A 20,274-nucleotide genomic window follows, 5' to 3' on the forward strand; every position below is an offset into this window, starting at 1 on the left:
TGTATATTAAAATGATTCTCGGTAAACTATTTCTAAACCTAAAATGTATTTTTACAACATGCTCTGAAAATGACATCCATTCTACCCTTATTTCATACATTTAAAGTGATGGGGTAATATATATCTCGTTTTATAATCTACTAACCGATCCCATCTTGAATTTAAATAGATTTACCATAATATTTAGAACAAGGTTTTTCTCAGAAATGACAACAATAAGAATAAGTACTTGTGTCCTTGATACATAAATGTTTGGTTATAGTTTCATTGACACTTTTAAAACAGGTCTCAGAGCATTTTATTATTAGAACATGAAACAATGACTTCTTTTTCAAACTAGATCATACTATGATAAACAAATAGCTTTTTCAGAAATTATATTTACACGAAAGATACAGGTGGCTACTTTTTTATACACAGACTACGTCATTTTATACACAGATAAAGAGTCTTTTAATAAGTATCATATAACATATTTTTGTTTTTGTAAAGATTTGCAAATGCAAAAAAAAATTATCCATTCAAATGAATAAATAGTAAGAAAAATGGTTATTTTTGTAAGTCGATTAATTAAATACGTTCTAACATAAACGTGGTGAATTTAGGGTTTCTTTTTAATTGTATTTCATGATAGTATATATGTTGATCAATCAAGTTTTACAAATGTAGTTTGTGTCGTGTTTTTTTTCAACTTTTTTTTGTTAACTTGTTAAATTTTAAATAAACCTAATTTCCTCTGTTAAAGACGGGTTTGTGTTTGGTTTCTATCATCTGCAATTACGAACTTTTTTAGATACATTAATTAGTTTAATCCAATTTGTTGTCTTTGGAACACGATTTGTTTTAATCAAGCAAACAATCAAAAAACAAAAAAATAAATAAAAACAGTTTGAAAAAAAAGAATTACTACAAACATAGGCAACTCCGAGGAAAGTTCAATAAAAAAGGCAACCGTAGTATACCACTGTTCGGAAAGTCCCTTATCAAATGGCAAAATCAAAAGAAACATGAAATAAAGTTCTTTCTATTTCGACGTGATATTTATATTTGGACGACTAAAATATGTAATATAAACAAAGGAAATTTGACTGATTACATATATCATAAAGCTGAAAACACAAGTTAATGTTTGCTACAATGGAACACATAATCGAAATTTCTTGTTCGTAACAAATGATGTTGGTATAATGGTTGCTAATTTCCAGTTTTATGACTATGTAACAGGTACAATCATATAAAATTCGGTTAAATAATTACAAAATCGAAATCGAGCATCAAATTATGTTTAAACTGTACATCATGAATAAGATCCATATGCTTTTATTAAAGGGTTTTAATCCATTTTTCTTTCTATGTATTTATAGATCAAAAAGCTTTAATTTCAAGTTTAATTGTATCGTTTCGATGTTTGGTTAAAGGGACAAGATTTCCAAATAATTAATGAAATAATAATGAGCTTTTGGCAGCCAGTTCGCTATGTCGTTTTGTCATAATAAGCTGAGACATTTCGCTGATGAATTATTCACACAAGTGTTTATTGTAAAACAAAACCAAAATCACAAAAATTACTAATTTCCGAGGAAAATGTCAATCAGAAAGTCCCTAATCAAATAGCAAAATCAAAAGCTCAAACGCATCAGACGATTGAATAACAACTGTCATTTTCCTGACTTGGTACAGGCATTTTCTTGTTATTACGATTATATGAAACAAGAAACCAAATAATTTTTGATGAATTATAAGCATTTGGATATTCCCGACTGTGTTTAAATTAAACGAAAATAAAACTAAACCTATAGCTTTTGCTCCATTGAACCTAGTTAAAGACCTTTGATTCGATAAGTTTAGAAACTTTGAACGAATTCGTTCATTCACTTAAAACGGGATTGCAATGCAGTATTGACTTGAATAATCTATCATCATTCATGAATACAGCGTGTTTGAAAGAGGATGAAATACGACCACATCACACCAATCCTTCCACGGTATAGGCAAAAAGATTCGACACTGCAGCCGCCGTCTTTTGAATGATTTACCAACATGCATTGGTTTTGGGTGTACTAAATCATGATAGGTGAAGGGGTCCAAGTCGGACTCATGCACGTTTTATAATGTTATTTTCATTTTCTATACCCTTGGTTTAAGATTTTTCAAAATTTGTACTTAATCAGAAATATGTGTAAATGTCATTATGTCATACTATACTGTTCTATTGACTACACAAACCTTTTTGTTTGCCTTTTTGTAAGAAACGATTCTTCTTTTGTTTGGATTTTGTTTCAATCTGCAGGCACAATGTTATTCTCGCATCAAGACTTTGAGACATTAGCAAACATTAAGATCACCAACAGTTTTTGGTGGGGTTCGTGTTGCTTATTCTTTATTTTTATATGTTGTGTCATTTGTGCTATTATTTGCCTGTTTGTCCTTTTCATTTTTTGCCATGGCGTTGCCAGTTTATTTTCGATTTATGAGTTTGACTGACCCTCTGGTATTTTTAGTTCTTCTTTTATAATCGACATCACAGTGTCCGAGAAGAAATTTAGTGAGATAACAATGTGTGAGAAGACATTATCAAGCTCACTTACGTCAAGTAAACTGTTTTAAGGATCGTGTTAAAGAATAGTAATAGAATGATAAATAAATTATTGGGTTTTCTTCGTATAGAAAGCGTGTTACATCAGACGCTCGACACAATGGGAAGATGTTTCCTCGTTCGCTGCGCTCATTGGTCATATACATCCCATTGTGACCCGCGACTGATAATCTGCGATATCATTAATGGGTAGAAAACCCAATAGTCTATACTTGTATGACATTTCAGTAAAAACAAGGTATATATGTGGACAGTTTTTATCTAACTAAAACATGCTTTCCTATCTTGTTTGGAAATGAGAAAAAAAATGTCACTTTCTTACAATACATTTCTTTTAAATAAAGCAATCATGATAAGAAAACGAACAACATTTGTCCATCACTATCTCAAGTTTGGAAAATGTTTACAAATAGAAAATCTTTACAGTGGGAATAAGCCTGTCGGGTGTTGTGTTCAAACCCCTTTTTTTTTGGGGGGGGGGGGTTGAGATGTGTATTACCCAGCTATCTAAAACGAGCGTTTTCCTGTCGTAGGTCGCTGGTTCTTGCAGTGTACTGTGGATACCCCAAAAACAAAAAATTGTAATGGTGATATAACCAAGATAACGTATAATTGTGTTACACAACAACAAACAAAGAAAACAAATTACTTTAAACTAATTTTAATAAATGAAGTACTACAAAAAATAACAATTGATGTATAATTTAGATAAATATTGATTTTTAAAATTGATATTAACAAATTTAAGTACTGAAATGCAGAGTGGGAAATAACCAAGTAAATCAGGCGAATAAAAAAATCTCATTTTACACTTTAAAACAACATCTACGATATTTGAAGGTTATTTGAACATTCATATAATTTAGTAATCAAAGCAGGTTGTCAGAAGATAGAATACAAGAAGAAAAAGACAGAAATAACAAAACAAACAAACAGATATTTAAGTAAAACGACGATTAACATTATGTTTTTAACGATGCTATGAAATCTATATCAACTTCATGTTAATCCTTATTGATACCGATGAAATCATTTAATGAAAAGCAAAACCACAAAAATATTGAACTCCGTGGAAAACTCAAAACGCGCTAATCAAATGGCAACATAAAGTGCCCAAACACGTCAAACGAGTGGATAACAACTGTGAAATCATGACTTAGTGAATACAGGTATTTTCTAATGTAGAAAAATGGTTGACTAAACCTGGTTTTATAGATAGCTATACCTCCCACTTGGATGACAGTCGCATCAAATTCCATTATATTGACATTAATGTTGTGTGATTATAACAAACAGACATAATATGTTAAAATGTCAAAAATAGGGGTTCAGCAGTCAACATTGTGTTATAATTTTTCACTATAAAACAAACAAACATGTAACAAAGGTGCATAAACACAAAGCACATTAGCAAAAATGAGAGACAAGACTACGAAATTTAGAATAGCACAATTACATAATGACGGGATTTATAAGTAAAGAGCCACGTTATATGTATCAAAAAAAGGCTTAAAGACAAAGCACATTAACAAAAATAAAAAACAAGAATACAACAATTATTAAAGAACAATACCACAAACACGGGATGTATGAGTACAGAGCCACGTCATGTGTATCAACGAAACATATAAAAGGGAATATAGAAAAAGCACATAAGCAAAAATATGAAAGACAATTATAATACAATTATTAGAACAAAACCACAATGAGCGTCACGTCTAATGGATATCACCAAAAACAGACTAAACAGTAAAAGTAATATTCATAAAAAAACAAAACAAGAATAGTATTACAAGTTATTAAGTCGATAAACAACGTTAGTAAACACAATCTATATGTCAAGACCATTGTGTATTATATGTGAAGTTGATACGGAATATTTCTCAACAAGGTCTTGGTACCTTCCGACGAACTTTTTTTTTTTTAGAAAAAGGACGATGCATTTATTAACATACCCCCGGTTCATTAACGTTCTCAGACACTGGTGACATTTTACCAAGACTGACTAGGAACCGCCCGCAAGCCCTTGTATACTAAATAAGTTGGGAAATGTAGATCCAATATACAGGTGAAATTGATATATTGCTACTATGATGGGGGAACTTGATAATTCCAAAATTAAAATCGTCTTGAAATGAAATTTTCAACGGTATCATGTAACGCATACTATCTTAAAATCTGATATACATTTTAATATTCTAGAATTAGATTTGAAAGCCCGATTTAGTTTGAAGAACAGGAATTTGGATGTTAATTTTCCTTTAATTAAATTTAAGGATTTACCATCCTTTATCCACTTTGACATAAATCATAATTAATACATCTATTAAAAAAGACTCTATTAATATATAGAAGACAGTAACCACGGTCTTTGTGAGTCGGTATTAATAACGACTGTACATATGTAAATAAGTCGTCTTGTGGTCTTTGTACAAACAGACAAGACAAAGTCAGAGGGATTTTTTTTCAAGTCTTATGTTTATCCTCAGTATAATGATGATCAAGACTGTGAATCAAGTCAAACAAGTTTTGGAATGTTATTTTTTCGATTTTTATGTCTATTAGCAACAATTCATCATCATCAGGTGGATCATTTCGGATCGTACCCTGAATGTCTTCAATTTCATAGCATACTTCATAATTTTCTTTTGTGATCATTGTTTTTAACTCATTACAAAATAATATATAATCTGTTCTAAAGTCGGACAAATCATTGGACTTAAACAAATATCTCCGTAAAATAAAGGGAATTAGGCCCCCACCTAATGTTGCTAAAGCTAGATAGGTTCCTGTCACTCCTTTGGCCTGACCGAAAGCTAAAACTATTGTTGCAACCAATAAAAGAAACAAGGTTATGAATACAAAATGAATAAATGCCTTTTTATAATTTTCCCATAATGTACCAGGGGCTCCTGTAAAATTGTTGCTACATATTTTGGATAAATCTTTCTGAGTAACGAATGGTTTACCGTGATCATCAAAAAATAAAAATGGCATCTGCGATGAAAGTGTAATCTCATTGTTTTTTACCAGTATTGGCGGAGAAGGAGCACTTTCTTCATATAAGTCTAATTGCAGTGCATATTTGTCGAATATCTCTTGTGTATCGGTTGACTTTCTTTCGACGTTTTTAAGAAATCGAATAGAATCATGTAGGTTAGACATGTTAGAAAGGATGTATTTCGTAACAGTTTGACCGAACACTTCATATTTTTTTTGTACAAGTCTTATAGAATTAGTTGCATACAAAATAAGCATTCCGGCAAAGGTAATGTATGTTAGAACATAAGATGCATTTAGTATAGCGCCTATTGCTACATACATTAGGATCTGCAGAAAGAAAAATATAACTTCAAGAACCAAAATCAAAGATGTTATCAACGAAAGAAGAAACGCCATATAACAAATCGAGACAACAGCAAATTTAAGAGCAGCTATTAGCATTGATTTGGTTGGAAATATTTCTTTTGCTAACTCGTTTATTCCTAATGGTGCAATACATAACCAAAACAAGACATGAACAAGAGGTACCGACGTTAACACAATAAATGGGACAACTAAAGATAGAAATATTGGGCAAATAACAATTCCAATAATACCACAATTTTTGAAAATACACAATATTCCGCTTAACAAAAAAAGTAAACCTTTATTTACATTTTCGGGAATTTTATCAATTTCAACCAAATCTAGCATTCGTATGATAAACGATTTTAATACAATGGTAAATATTAGTGAAGCATAACACAATATAAAAAATGAATGATCTGGTTTTAACGAATAAGTTATGTTCCACTTAAGGATATTTGGATACTCAAGATTTAATTTGTTTGCAAAATATTCCCTGTCATTCCTATCTTTTTCTTCATAAACATAAAAAAACAGTACACGAAGTAACCATGGAATCAATAGGCAAAGCACACAGACTATCTGAATGGATGACTTCAAACAAGTTTTCCATGTCCAGCTATTACAACATGAACCCATAGGTAAACATTCAGCGTCACAACACTTCTGCACCTTTTCATTGATTTTAACGCGATTATTGTAATCTAAACATTCAAACATAGTTTCTGGATCGAATGTTGAATAGGCTTTCTTTGTGTCTTGAAGTCTTATATCAATTTTGTGTACATCCAAATATACAACATGTACAACGGGTGTTTCTATATCAACATTAGTTTGAAGTGTATCCAACTCATTCTGACCTGAGTTCTGCTCATTCTGACCTGAGTTCTGCTTCGATTGAATATCTTTGTTTTTTTTCAATATTTCCACATACGTTTTAAAATTTTTCATATGCAAAATTCGATTATAATCAAGAGTATTTGCAGCAGAACTATTGTTGCTTTTAAAAAAATCCTTCTCCAAATATGTTAATTTGATACATATTGTTTGACGAGGATGAAATGAATATGTTGTTGCACTTTTCTTATACCATGATGTTGGAATAAAGAGTGGCGAGTAAAGAAATACAATGATATATACAAAAGTCATTACAAGAAATAAAGAGCTTACCCAAAAATGTTCTTCAATGGTTCTACATTCAAATGTAAAGTTGACATTACGGAAGCAACATTCATAGTAAAAGTCAGCACGTTCATTAATGTTTTTGACATGCATACTACAAATTCGATGATTGGAGTTAAAATTCTCTAATAAACGGAATTCCCTTGTCGCAAACGTTATCAAGTCTGTGTGTACCTGCTCTTCAGTTAAATTGAATAAGCACTCACTTGACATGGGGCTAAGCTGAATATCTACATGTTCAACACCAAACATCAAAGTACCCATGGAGAGTTGCTCAAACTGTGGATGCAGAAGTAGTAATTCATCTCCAAAACTACCGGCTGTTCTAACTAAGTTTAACATTTTATAAATTTTTGCACCTGATTCAAATGGAAAGATGTTAGAAAAATTATGAAGATTAAAATGAATAAAAATTAGTTCATTCCCTTCATCTATGAATTTCAAAATCTGTTCTTTTCCATTTCTATCTACTGTTCTAAACGAACAATCAAACATATCTAGACTGACATTGGTATGAAGTGATTCATTTGATACACTGACTGTACTGATGTTGGATGAGTCAATCATGACGGAAAATAATCCAAACAGAAACAACGATTGTCGGATTTTTTTAAATTCCATCTTAAGTCGTAAATCGAAATTTTCTTTCCTTTTAAAACTGAAAAACAAGAGATGGTTGATGCAATTATTTTAAAACGATTAAATTTTAAACTATGTGTTTGTCATCGGCAAGACAATTAATTGTAAGGTTGCACCTATTCAACAAAAAAAGCTGACAAGTTTTATTTGAGACAAAAACCATTTGTATTTTTATGATTTGACATTATACACGTCTTTCAACATAGGAAAATATATGTGTTCTATACTCGGTGAATAAAGTGTCCGGCTATGATCGTGGTTTTTCGAGAGATTTCATCGGCCCTTTTCGAGTGTGACCAATTGTATCAAGGAAATATGATAACAAATGTAAATAAACAGATTTCATTTCTGACAAAACGTGATATAGAAGCTTGAAATTGATATTATAAGGTTATATCACAGACGAATTTCACTCACATCAATTTCACGTGAATAAAAATGCATGTGAATTTCACCTCAAACGAGCTTATACGTGAAACTCACGTGAAATCAGTTTTTGTGAGTCTCACGTGAATCTCATGTGAAACTCGTGTGAATTTAACATGAAAATCACATACATTTTTTTTCATGTGAAATTCACTTGATTTTTTTTTTAAGTGGTTTGATTCAAGTAACATCTAATTTTCAAATTGAATTAAAATCATGAAAAATATCTCTTTTTTTGGTGTAGTTTCAAGTGAACTTCATGTGAAAAAAATCACATCAAATTGGTGTGAATCTCAATTTACGTGAAATTCACATGAAAAATTTCATGTGAGTTTCATGTTTCAGCTCGTTTAAGATGAATCTGACGTGAAATTTTTCATGTGAACTTCACATGAGATTCATGTGAAATTCATGTGAGCAAATTTGCCTGTGTACAAGGTATGTTAGTATTTGAGATAAAAATATATTATCATTCTGATATTTTTGTCGTTAAAAAAGTAAGATTTAGCCTAAAAATGCTTCATTCAAAAATATAGAATAAAGCTATTTACATACACATACCAATGCAAATAACGACAGAAATGCATACATAGAATCTATGTATCATTAGATATACAGATTATTTACAAAAATTATCGTTATTGCATTTAAAAAGACATTTTAGACTAAATTAATTTCTTCATGTCCGGGCTTTTTTGAGAGCAGTCCGGGCTTTTTCAAATGTGTCCTTGATTTATCGAGTTGATATGCACATTTCTCATAGCTAACAATGTTATGTGTTGGTGTATTCAAGTTTAAAAACTATAAAATAAGGTTCAAATGAAGTACTTTCAAGGCACATGGTGTATTAACATTTGTTTTATAAACAAGTACAGTTCATTTGTTTATATTCTTTTCCTGACATTTTATAAATTGCATGTACAATATATATTCGCGACGCAACAATCTAATTAAACTCATCATAGATACCAGGACTAAATTTTGTATATACGCCAGACGCGCGTTTCGTCTACAAAAGACTCATCAGTGACGCTCGAATCCAAAAAAAGTTTAAAAGGTCAAATAAAGTACGAAGTTGAAGAGCATTAAGGACTAAAGTTCCTAAACGTTTTGCCAAATACAGCTAAGGTAATCTAGCTATGCCTGAGGTAGAAAAAACTTAGTATTTCAAAAATTCTAAATTTTGTAAACAAAAAAGTGCTGACCACTGGGCTTGTGATACCCTCGGGGAAATAAATCTCCACCAGCAGTGGCATCGACCCAGTGGTTGTAAATAAACTCATCATAGATACCAGGACAAAATTTTGTGTATACGCCAGACGCGCGTTTCGTCTACAAAAGACTCATCAGTGACGCTCGAATCCACAAAAGTTTAAAAGGTCAAATAAAGTACGAAGTTTAAGAGCATTAAGGACTACAGTTCCTAAAAGTTTTGCCAAATACAGCTAAGGTAATCTATGCCTGAGGTAGAAAAGCCTTAGTATTTCAAAAATTCAAATTGTTTTTTTTCACGTTAGATGAAAAAAAAATAATAATCTAAGGTTACTTAAAGCATAGACAATTCGGATTCAGACGTACATACATATATTGTGGTAGGTGGGATATATGTCTATTTTAACAGAGCATATTTCATTTAATATTTTGTCTTGTATCTTCTATTATTCATTCTATTATTTAAGAAACGGAAACCGAAAATGTTTTAATACTACTGTGAGGAAGGGTCAAAATATACTTATGTAATAATTGGTCATACAGCAACTTCCTTTCATTAAGGGTGAACCTCTCTGAGGAGCCAAAAATGTTAAGAATTAATTTTTTTTAACCGATTTTTTAATTCCTGAGACTATAACAAAATACGCTTTTTTGTGTAGAATAAACCATGCTGTCAATTTCGTAAATATGTGATTTTTCTCATTTTTAAGAACAAAATGAATATAATTTCAACTTTTTGGTTACAAATGTTTAAAAAATACATATCTAAGAAATCTGAAAGGCCAAAATAATATGGATGTACATGATTCTTATAAAATCATTTTTGTCTTGGCTAAAAATAATGACTTGAATTGGTCGTAAAATTTGAAAATTGGATTACTCAAAAACTAATCATTGTAATTACATATTTTTTTCACAGAGTTATGTTTGATTATATTATTTTTTTTTAAATTCATTGATATTTTCCACTTGTATCACATGTTTTGGAATTAATTCAAGAACGAGATTTCAACTAGACTGAAACGTCAGAAGAAAACATCCTTAAAAGAGAAGTGCCTAAAAAAGGAAAATATGGATATACGTGAAGACATCACAATGTTATTTTTGATGACCTTCGAAGCCCTGGACAATATAGCTGGTGAAAGCATATAATATACATATTTTGTAATTTTCTATCATTTCTAAAGGATGAGGGCTGTTTTAGTAGAATTCCTTTCATTATAAAGCATTTTTCTGATTCTTCACTGCTGTCTATTAGGTTCTTTACTCTTTGATTTTTTCAATATCCGGGGTTCACTTCAAGAAATATTACTGTAAAATTAAAAAAAAAATGAAGTTAAAATAAATATGAGTGGTTGTAGAACGCTCTCCAAACCAAAAAAAATGCATTAAAGCCATGAGGGTACAAAAATGTCTTTTTTTTCAATAAAAATGTAATTTATTACTTTATTGGTTTTGACTTTATTACAAGGTACAACAATCAACTATACGTTTCAATTCGTTTTAGCCCCAGATGACTTTTGAGATATATATATTATATATATATATATATATATATATATCATTGAAGATGCTCCAAATGATCTCCCTTTGGTGCAAAAATGCCATTTGTTGCATTAAAATTGAAATATATTTTTTTAACTCGTCGGCTACCCATATTTTTTTATTATTTCATTTCGATTAAGCTATACTTAAGCTAAACTATTGTGAAATTTAAGTGATTTCTGTAATTTAGTTCTTTTCTTATTTCAATACAATCTCTATTTCTCCTATTAGTTCAACAGAAAAAATGTTTTTGATAACTTTTGGGGAATATATGATATTGCCCTTCTCTTAATTACAGTTTTAGACTAGAAAATTTAATTTTTTAAAGTCTAGAATCACTTTTTTCTTATTTATTATTTTTGGTGAAAACCCGGACCATTTAATTAAAAATCCTGATGATTTCACAGTTGATCTCGAAACAATCAGGACAATAACAACCACTGAATTCTTTGGTTAAATACAGGGAAATTGTGCCTCTTTGTTGATCAAAACATGTATAGTGTTCAATATAAGATGGGTAGTAATGTTAAACACTATTATGATTACGAAATAGCAGTCAATTGAACTTATCGCATGTTTCATCACTCGAAAAAGCCAGAACTACATTCCAAAAAATAGACAGAATCACTCGAAAAACTACGATCACAGCCGGACACTATATCTACCGTGCTATACAAAACGTTCACATTATGAAGCAACAAATGAAGGATTTAATAGAGAAATAAAATCTACTGAAATGTCGCCAGACGACGTTCACAAAAATATGAGCAAACATGATATTTTATCAGCATCTATTTCGTAGAATATTTTTTTCAGCATCCATTTCGTAGCAAATGAATAGCATGAACTAATGTCAAGTTGTTCTTAATATTTGAGGATTTAAGACAAACCATCTATGACTCGATTCTAAAGGGCGGGAATTTAAGCATGTGAGCAATTTTGGTACTCCCCGTCACAGAATCATTGATCGTTTTAGTCAAACAAATTTTTCTATGATTCAATATAGATTCAAAATTTAATTGTAGGAGTAATAGAGTAAATAAGGATAGGTCTACAAAAGAAACACAGAATGAAAACTTTTGTCGGGATCATCAAAAACGTAGGCAAAAAACTGTCAAACTCGGTGCACTTTGGGTCCCTTCAGGTTACAACGAATGTAGTTTTTTCATCACTTGACAAGATGTAATTTTGTTACATCATTCTCCCGATTAAATCGCTTGGTACTAGCTGATTATTTTTTGTCGACAAATGTTAAATAAGAAATGATTGCGGAAATAAGATGTCAACCATGTAGTTATGAAGAGTGATATGGAAACTGAAAAAGTCCAATTGCCGTAAAAAAAAAAGAGAGAGAAAAGGTACCTGAGGGACATTCAAACTCATAGATCGAAAATAAACCGACAACGCCATGACTGAAAAAGAAAAAGAAAAAAACCAGACAAACAATAGTACAAACGACGCAACATAGAAAACATGAAATTAAGCAACATGAACACCACCAAAAACTAGGGGTGATCTCAGGTGCTCCATAAGGGTAAGCATATTATGCTCCATATGTAGCACCCGTCGTGTTGCTCATGTAATTACAAACCCGATAAGTAGTTTTTATTTGGTAGGTCACATTCATTAAAAGAGAACGATATTGTACATGTATTTACGACAACACGAACATATCCGATATTATATGTGAAACGGTTACTCGATAATTAACCAACTCGTCATGGCGTCCGTAGAATTTACGAAGGAAACTTTTGGTTGAATAGCTTTCTAATAAGAAGCAACACCCTATGAAGGAAATCAATATAGGAAAAACTAACCCGGGAATATCGTTTCCATTTGGAGATATTTACTCCGTATGCATTTTCAATTTCGAGATGTAAGTCTAGAGATGAGGGAGACTTAGTTGTATTTGATGTATCCTTTATCTCTATTTCAATGAGACAAAAGCGTTCAACATAGGCACCAAGTTTTGAGTTATTTAGTGAAAGAACATCGTCTATATAGTGAAACGTAAAGTTAAACGATTTTGATAACTTCTAATGGTTCTTTCTAAGAAGTTACTGTATCAAGTCAGCCTCATAAGAATAAAGGAACAAGTCAGCAAGAAGAAGGGCACACTTAGTTCCCATGCGAATGTTGATAGTTTGTTTAAAATCACATCCTCCAAAAGTAAGAAATATGTTGACAATCAAAAAATCAAGCACCTTGATTATTTCATTTCGGAGCCTCTACCGAAGTATTCTCGATTAATCATATACACGTATTCACTAATACGCAAATTATATAGGAATGATCAAAAAATGAAACGTAGAAAGCCAGAAGAGAACAATAGTAAATACAAAAATTTATGGACTGTTAGGCCCAGAAAAATAATATTTTAAGCCATTTTATAAGCTACTTTCCTTTTTGAATTTTCCACGCAGTTCAGTATTTTTGTGATTTCACTTTTTGTCCCACATATCTAAAGGCTGGACAGCATTGAACAAAACGACTTTAATTTTAAATAACACACATTTATAACTCAATTTTCGAAAATGATAGCAACACTTGATATTCTTAATTGTTGGTAAATGGTAAATTTCAAACTGGTTTATAACAAACTAAAAATTAAAAAAAATAAATTATAAAATAGAACAGACACGAACCAACGAAAACCAATGAACTACAGGCTATTGACTTGGAACAGGTACATAAGTAATGTGGGTTTAAACATTTTCGTCATCAAATTCCTGAATTTTAAGCAGTGGAATAAAAGAACAAACTATATAATCGGTAAAAAAGAAATAATTCATGAGATCGATACACAGCAGAAAAAAACCTTTTAAATGGACGTTGTATTTATCCACCCCTCATACCTTACAACAAAAGCAACACTAAGTACATACTTGAAAAGATTTTAAGTTTACAAAACAATAATTGTCAAAATAAATGTGTTTAATCTTAAAGGTAAATTTTCATTTAATAAATTAAATGCAAATTTTCTGAACTATAAAAATCAAAGTTACCTTGGTTAAGATGATACTTGTTATACCTCTGCTTACATAATGTTCAAGGTGTTTAAATAGGAGAATTCATAAATATCAGATATTTTATGATTCGTAGAATATATACTCAGCAACTGGAGAAACACACATCCTATTTCTCGTAACATTTTTTCTGACAATATTTTCTAGTTCGTATTGTTTTGCTATAAAAAGGTGTATAATAACGCAAATACTTGAACATATTATACATATATAAACTCTGTTAGCAATTAAATCGTAATACTGGAAATACAACATAAGTGGCAATAATTCTTACAATGGGTGTCATAAGGAAATGTGTTTCTTTTGCACGACAATTTTCACAGAATGTTTAGGTAAAAGTTTCAGAATTCCAGAAAACCAAATTTCAGAAATTTGTCACTTTTAATCAATTGCCATCGATGAAAGAGTAGGTCCAGTAAGACTCCTTTTTGGCCCAAAATATAGCAGTGTTACAAAATTGTTCAAACTTAAACTTTTAGTTATATAGAATTCTTCTGCTACATAAATATGGGCTGGTGTTTTACAATACAATGCACATATATCAAGTCATGCTTAATTACTGAAATCTTCACAATTTAAGCATTTTAGTTAAATTGTAGACGGTTTCCGTCATAAATGAAAGTGGCCGCATTTGTTCTGAATATTGAAATGTAACTTGTATTTGATGATAATACATAACACATATAAAGGTTGAGGATGAAAACTTTCATTTTTGACAAAAAAACATCTGAAAAAATTACTTTTTTGGCATATTTAATTGTTTTGTTCATATTTAAGCTTGAATCGGAGCGTGTTTAATGACTAAATCAGGCAAAGATTTTCACATTACTAATTGAATCAACTGAAATAGACACTTAAGTGTTTAAAAAGTGTTCAAAATCTTTAGTTAGATGAACCTGAAATTTGGAGCCAAAATCGGCCCTTACCGGACCTAGTCTATATTTTCAACGCTTTTAGGACACTTTTATATACTGTTCAGTATATGATTTCTTTGAACTACTCGTAACATATACCAATCATGATAGATATAGTTGATTCAAATATTTTTCAAAACCAACCAAGGGTAGCATTCTTTGTAATATAAGGTTTTCGGTGGTATAATTTCAACGTGTCATGATTTATTTTTAATTTATACCTCTTAGATCGAACATACAATTACTGTTATCTTTAAAGCACACACATGTCGGCATTCAGCTATAAAGGTAACAAAACCCTCAAACAGACCTATTCAGACGTTACGTAGCAGTTGCTGGTCATTAAAGATGGCATCTTTATGTCTCTTAAACAAAGATTTTGCTCAGTTCTTATTATATTTTCTTCTTCTTCTTCTTCTTCTTCTTCTTCTTCTTCTTCTTCTTCTTCTTCTTCTTCTTCTTCTTCTTCTTCTTCTTCTTCTTCTTCTTCTTCTTCTTCTTCTTCTTCTTCTTCTTCTTCTTCTTCTTCTTTAAAAATGAACTTGTCCGCTGCGGTTCTCTAAACCTTTTGTTAGATTTACTTAGGATTTCCTAAAACTTTAGACTCATATGTCTACGGGAGCTATCAATCTTTCGTTTGTGCACTGGGGTCTATTAAGGGGTATTTTTTTTTTGGGGGGGGGCGAAAGAAGGGAGGGGTTAACTATGGGATTTTATTTTTTTTACATTTTCAAATGACTATAACTTGAAAAGTGTAAGTGATAGAGGCACCAAGTTTTTCGGAAATGATTACAGGACAATAAAACAAATTATATGAAATATATGCTGAGTATCTTTTAAACGGTCGAGATCTTATCCCTTAATTATATATATTCTTGTATGGGACAATAAAACGAATAAAATAAAAGGGAAGTCCCTGGAGGCCACGCTCCGTCCAATTTGAGAATGTGCTATTATCTTGTAAACGGTCGAGATCCCCACATCTAAACAATATATATTCTTGTATGGGACATTAAAACAAATAAAATAAAATAAATGCGAAGTCCCTGAGAGGTCACTTCCACATCTCTTGTTTAAAGACATGTAAACGATCAATATCCCCAACCATAAACCATTTATATTCTTGTATGGAACAATAAAACACATTAATTGAAATGTAGAGAGAGCCAATGGGGGTCACCCAACCCCCTCATGTTTGAAAAACTTTTAAATAGTTGAGATCTCCACCCTAAACCATATACGTTCTTGTATTGGACAATAAAACAAATCAAATGAGATAAAAGGGAAGTCCATGGGGGTTATTCCTCCCTCATTATTGACAAATGTAAACGGTCAGGAACCCCACCCTAAACCATATATATTCTTGAATGAGATAAAAAAAAAATCAAATGAAATACAGGCGAAGTCCATGAGGGTCACTTAAGTTTGATAAATTGTTAACGATCAAGATCCCCACCCCTAAACAATATGTAATTTTGTATGGGACAATTTAATAAATCAAACGAATATGGAACCATGAGAATGGCGAAATATAGGAGCTATGTTTGAGAGACTTCGTCACAGCATCCGGTTACAACTACTTCTTGTGTGGTATTAACATTGATTCACTCATAGGGTCTTTGTTTCGGAAAAACAACACATTTATTATAAAACCAGTAAATGGCATAAGGGTTATGTTCTTCTCAAACATTTTATGGTGGTAGGATACTAAACCACTTACGGGAGGAATATGCATATATTTAAATAATGAAGAGATATACTATTTCAATCAGTTTGATTTGGGATTGGACCGGCTTGTCAGTAGCTGCTAGTTGTCTTTTGTTAATTCATGTTTCATTGTCATTTGTCGTTCTTTCTTTTGATACCTATCAAGACATCGGACCCGGATTTCTTTTTAACTGAGCTTTACTGAGCATATTGCTATGTATGTCTGATATAAATTGGTTGGATGTAAAGGGGAAGGGTTTGGTCTCTAAAAAAATTGTGTAACCCCCTCCCTAACGTGTGTGCTTGTCCCAAGTTAGGAGCCTCTGGCCTTTGTTAGTCTTGTGTTCATTTTAAATTTTAGTTCAATTATATGTTTTGAAGTTTAGTATGCCGTCTATTTACACTGAACGAATAGACATTGTTTCTTAGGGGTCAGCTGATGCCTGCCTCAGGGTGTGGGATTTTCTCACTATGTTGAAGACCCATTGGTGGCCTTCAAGTGTTTATTATTTGCTTTTTGGTAGAATTATTGTCTCTCTAACACGTTCTCCTTTCTAATTAATCTTTGGGAAAAAAAATCGGTGTGAGGCAAACACAATATAGTTTATTAAACTTAGAAATATTGTTTAGTTATATTAAAAAAAAACCTAGTCGAATTTACAATTGTTTCTTGATTATTCTATCCTGTGTTATTAAAAATAATCAATATGGACGTATAGTTGTAATCACAGAATAGGAGAATCAAAGATGGTTGGTGAATGAAATGTAACTTGTACCTGTAATTCATGTCTATCCCTTAGCTTTGGGATACAAAATATGTATTAAGTAAAATTTATCATACATATCGAGACGTTTAAGAAAAAAATATATTGGTATTATTGTATGGAAACTTTTACTATTTTATATGACTGAATAAAAAATGTTATCTGCAAGGATTTTTATCTATCGTCTGTGACCAACTTGCAATGTCAAAAGTCATAAATACTAAAATGATTTTGCTCATGTCTTCAATGATATAATTTTCTGACATTTGATAGTCAGAAAACATGTATTCTTAATCAACATATTCTATTTGATTGCGGTAAGGGATCTTCAAGTATTCTTTTACTTCAGGTATGCATACAAAAGATATAAGTACTAGATAAAATAACCAAAAACCATTTGACAATACAACAAACACAATCAACCACAAACATCAAACTGTTCACAAAAAGGTAGCCGAACAAACAAAGAAAAGTCGAATAATAGAAAGTCAACCTTGACTTGATTTTTTCAAGCAGAACATTCGTTTTGGTTAAACTACTGTCACTTTCCTTTTGCATAATAACGATTTCCCCTGTTTTGTTTGTTACAATGATTTGTTTCTTCTTAATCGATTTCCCAGATTCAAACATCGTTTAGCTATCATTGCTATAAACGAGAACGAAAGATACGAGGAACATTCAAACTTATAAGTCAAAAATAAACTAATAACACCACTATTAAAAAGTAGTCGACAAGGCGAATTATGCTTTATCTTTTCCCCAATCACCATAAAATCATTACTTTTCTATTTGCGACTTAAAAAGGTATTCGTAACTATAAACAGTCAAACTAACCATATTAATGTTTGTGTTATTCTGTCCTTATTTTTAAATATCTATAAATAGATATAACTTTACCAATATATGTCTAAAAAGCAAGACAAACAAAGATTTTTTTTATAACTGTGAGGTTAAAATTATAGCGATTATTCATAATGTGTATGTAACCTTGATTTGTCTTCTCAATCGGTTAACGAGATTAAAAAATAACAATTAAAAAATGTGAATTAAAAAAAAACCCGGTAATCCAGGAGTAATCTACTTCGTCAAATCAATGGGCCAGGGAAGGTAACTCAAGATATTTATTTAATTGGGAAAAAAACCCGTTTCTCATAATAAAACTGTTGCACGAGAACACTAAAAAGAACAATTTAAGTCAATTTGCATCTTTTCACATCATAAACACTATAAAAAATTTAAAAACGTTTAAGTATGTTACCGTGTGTAAAGAGAACTAGTTTTTTTTTAAGTTTGCAAGCAGAGTAAGTTTTCATCGTCAAAAAATATTTGTCATAACCAATACAACTTTGAATAATAAAGTGGTATAATAGTCTCAAAATCATAATCGACCTACAATGTAACTATAATCTGAGGCTTTGGTAGTCTCAGCTTCTAATCGACCACTTAAATTGAGCTTTGCTCGTAACTAAATAACTTAAAAGATAAAAACAACACCCCCAAAAAACTTGTCCTTTTCTTAACTTAAGTTCTGAATGGTAGTGTTTTTAAATTGTCGTCTATGTTTTAAAAATGTAAGATGAACTTCAACTGTATCTACTCGCTCATAGGGTCAATTTTTGAAATTTGTCAAATCCTATCAAACAATGAAGGTTAAAGTGTCTGTATTATATGCTTGAAATATTTGTTAAGTATTCTAACATAGTCATTGAGGAAATTGTTAAACATAATGTTTTATGAAGAGTTTATTTACATTTTCCATAAACATTTCGAATACAATTAAGCATTCAGTCATATACAAACCCTCTTTTAAAACAAGTTATATATTTTTAATCCGGTTTTCAATTAAAAACCGACATTTCAACGTTAACTAACTTGTTTCACGTCCATTTGTTCTTGTTTTATCATTTGTATGAGGCAGTCTTCATGCTGGAGCTTCATAAGAAGAATGGATAGAAAGCTAGCTTTATACTTCAACGTTGCATTATCTTATACTTTATATAGGAACTTTTGAGGAAGAAAGATAAGAAGTAAGCAATATCCTTTAACTCTACTTTCCGCTATATAGATGACGTTCTTTCACTTAATGATTCAAAATTTGGTGACTATGTTGAAGGCATCTGTCCCATCGAACTAGAGATAAAGGATACAACAGATACAGTTAAGACGGCCTCGAATCTTGACTAACATCTAGAAATTGACAATGAGGGTCGATTGAAAACAGAACTTTACGACAAAAGAGATGGTTTCAGATTTCCAATTGTGAAAATTCCATTTCTAAGTAGCAACCTTCCAGCAGCACCTGCATACGGGGTGAATATCTCCCAATTGATACGATATTCCCGTGCTTGTATTTCCTATCATGATTTTCCTGATAGAGGGTTGCTGCTCACAAGGAAGCTATTAAACCAAGAGTTCCAATTGGTGAAGTTGAAATCCTCCCTTCGTAAATTTTACGGACGCCATTACGAGTTGGTTGACCGTTATTGAATAAACGTTTCACAAATGATATCGGATATGTTCCTTACGTCGTAACTTCAATCCCTTACCTTTCATTAATGTGACCTACCGAATTTTTACCGGATTTGTTATAACATAAGCAACACGACGGGTGCCATATGTAGATCAGGATCTGCGTACCCTTCCGGAGCACCTGGAATCACCCCTAGTTTTTTGATAGGGTTCGTCTTGCTTATATTTAAGTTTTTGTCTATGTTGTGTGTGCTATTGTTTGTCTGTTTGTCTTTTTCATTTTTGGCCATGATGTTGTCAGTTTATTTTCGAATTATGAGTTTGACTGTCCCTTTGGTATCTTTCGTCCCTCTTTTATAGAGATAATGCCATGTCACCAAATAATGCAAAGATATTTACTATTATACGCATTCAACAATCAAACTCGAAATAAATGACACCACTTA

The 20,274-nt window shown here is 31.3% G+C and overlaps 1 long non-coding RNA gene across 1 annotated transcript; it reads right to left on the minus strand.

Annotated features, from left to right (window-relative positions):
• Window positions 1–3,241: 3,241 nt before the first annotated feature.
• LOC139487444 (uncharacterized) lies at window positions 3,242–14,012 on the minus strand. Its single transcript, XR_011655824.1, has 2 exons — window positions 13,954–14,012; window positions 3,242–7,784 (listed from the first exon to the last, which is right to left on the minus strand). It is a non-coding gene; the product is annotated as an uncharacterized lncRNA (long non-coding RNA).
• Window positions 14,013–20,274: the final 6,262 nt, after the last annotated feature.

Source organism: Mytilus edulis, chromosome 9 (genome assembly GCF_963676685.1).
Source record: "Mytilus edulis chromosome 9, xbMytEdul2.2, whole genome shotgun sequence".
NCBI classification, from domain to species: domain Eukaryota; kingdom Metazoa; phylum Mollusca; class Bivalvia; order Mytilida; family Mytilidae; genus Mytilus; species Mytilus edulis.